Below are 3,007 nucleotides of genomic sequence, written 5' to 3' on the forward strand. Positions count from 1 at the left end.
CCCCAGATTGAGATGTCTCCAGGACTGTAGGGGCAGATCCATGTTCTCTCTTGTTCTCTCATTGGTCTGAAGTTGTCAGAAGAAGCCATTCCACCCCCACCCCCTCCAAAGGAATTTGATTCCATGCTTGTGTAATAAAGCTAGAATTTCCTTGCTGTTCACCCACCTCCGGCTCCTCCCGCCTCATTTTCTTTCTTTCTTTCCTTTTTTGACTGCCACTCTTTCCGGACGAAAGATCGAATATGTGTGGAAAGTTGTTGCAATAGTTGGTATTCTCAATACCAATTGCAGTCGTGGGTATTCTGAATCCCACACCTTTCCGAGTTTTAACTGGATTCCAACGCTTTGACCAAGGATATTTTCTAAGATTTTCTGAGAAATTGAAGCGTATCACTGTTAGTAATGTAAGGATTTGTATGGCTTTGAATGTCATGGGCTCGGTGATTACAAACCAAAAGATTCAAAGTTCAACTGTGTACACATTCTTAAGACGTTTCTAAAGATTTTATATTGAAATGTAATGTTTGTGTTTACTGAACTCCTAAAGGAAATGGTAGACACTTGGAAGGTTTTGTTTAGTAAAATTAACTTGGGAAATTCTTTATAAGTGGGTAAAATTGAAAATGCATTGAGAACCCACACGGTTTCTATTAAAAACCAATGAGTGAATTTCAAAAAATAATAAATAAATAAATAAATAAATAAATAAATAAATAAATAAATAAATAACTGGACATGGATGGAATCCACTCGGAAATGACTTGGCCTTGTACCAATCTCACATACTGATCTGGGAATCTTTCCAGGATAATTTATTTTAAAATGGAAGTCACATAGTGTAAATGAGTAGGGGTAAGCGTGGTGACTAAACCTGCATACATAATAGCCGTTGGAATTCTCTGAAGTATTACTGATCTAGAGAGGTGGTACATTTTTTTTGGCACCAAATAACTGGTTGAGGTTATCTTGGGCAAAAGAGATTTTCCTCACTTGTGTTTGTCGTTGTTGTTGGATAACAGGAAATATCCACATTACCATGCATCACTCTTATAAATATCATGGCAGTTGGTTAACAGTTTTGCTCCAGGACTTTCCTTTATTAACTTACGTCCATGCACAGTTATGTTAGCAGGTATTGGTCTTTTGTTTGACAATCAAAGACCACAGGGATCAAACAGGAGAGCCACAGAGAGTACTTTTCACTTTTATGATAGTGTTTATATCCTGTGGCCCAGCATGGAATTCTTGATTATCCAAGTGACCTCAGTTCTTTCTTGGTGGCAGCAAGACTTAATGGTGTTTAGTCAGTGGTGCCGCAGCCAGATTTTACTGCGATATCAGAAGGGCCAAGGAGTGATTTTGTACCACTATTCTTTCAAGTTAAGTATTGTGCAATAGAACCATCCATCTCAGGCTGAAACATGACGTATTAAATCTTCCATATTACGGTTTCTCTCTGCTTGGCAGCTTTTTAGGGGAATAATGAGAGTTGTGATTTTTTTCTAAATTTTCTTTTAACGTTTATTTATTTTTGAGACAGAGAGAGACAGAGCATGAATGGGGGAGGGTCAGAGAGAGAGGGAGACACAGAATCTGAAGCAGGCTCCAGGCTCCGAGCTGTCAGCACAGAGCCCATCGCGGGGCTCGAACCCACGGACCGTAAGATCATGACCTGAGCCAAAGTCAGACGCTTAACCGAGTGAGCCACTAGGCGCCCCGAGAGTTGTGATTTTGACTCTTGGGCTTGTAGAGTTCAAATGGCATAGCTTCCTAATATACAGTTTCCCAGTAAGCCTCATATTCTTTTTTTCACTACTCAATGATAATGTGTTGTTACAAATACTGCCACATGAGTAAATAAAAGTGAATAATTATTTAAAAGATGCAGAGGGTTAAATTATACTCGTTTCATAGGAAGCTTATATAAATTTTCGTTACTAGCTTCCATTGCCAATGGTATTTCAAATACAGAGGTTTTTCTCCCCCACCCTTCCCAAAGTAACTGTTTTAGCTAATTAGCCCCTGAGGAAAAGATACATATTTGTACAACTTCCCTATTGTATATAATTGTATAGTAATTAAAAATGAATCCAATGACCATATTAGAATGTAATTTCAACATATAGCTTACCGAGGTAGCTTCCCAGAGGGTTTTGAAATTAGATGTAGCTGGGAGGATAACTTTGCTCAGCACAGCTTTGAAACACAACCATTGACACCATGCAGTTATTTGAACTTAACTGAGAATCTTAGTGTTTCCCTGCTATACCTTGTTACTTTATTGCACTTGAACTTGCATTCATGCTTTGGGTTATCTGGGCTATCTGATTTCGGTTTGGATCTGAATGTCCATCCAAAAATCAATATGTTGTTTAGCTGGTCCCTTAAAAAATTTTGCCATTTCTAGTTTAAAAAACAGGATGTTAAAAAAAATCTTTGTTTTTGCTAAATTTTTAGCAGAACCTTGCTGAAGTTTTGTTTGACAACTTATAAAATGTGAAGAAACAACTAATATAGTTGATTCATATATTAATAGGAAATTGAAAGTATTTTATGTATTCTTTTGGGCAGACTGTAAAAAGGAACTTGACACGGTGGCCTTTCTGGTGAGGCATTCATTTACTGTCTTCTAAAACGAGTCTGCGCTTAGGTTGTACAGATTTTTGAAATAAATCCCATAGTCTTTATTCATTCTCATACCTTTATATCTCATATGGCACAAGTAAGGAGGAAGTTTATGACCTTGCTATGCTTGAGTGCCTATATGTGGTGACTGGCACCTCAAATAAGCTTTTGAATTCCTGGTGTCATTTTTATCCCCCTTCTACTTGTGACCCAGCAACTTAATTTTCGTTACAGAACCAGTAATGTTATAATTGTGGAGAGCAAGCTTCATTGTTGTTTACTGTCACTGTTGTGCTGTGTGTTTTGTCCATGTTTGAGTACACAATTTTTCCAGTATAATTTAAACCGGTGGCTGACACATATTGATTTGCTGTGTGCAAAC

The sequence above is a fragment of the Panthera onca genome (genome assembly GCF_046562875.1).
Source record: "Panthera onca isolate mPanOnc1 chromosome Y unlocalized genomic scaffold, mPanOnc1 haplotype 2 h2.ChrY_unloc_1, whole genome shotgun sequence".
Taxonomy (NCBI): Eukaryota; Metazoa; Chordata; class Mammalia; order Carnivora; family Felidae; genus Panthera; species Panthera onca.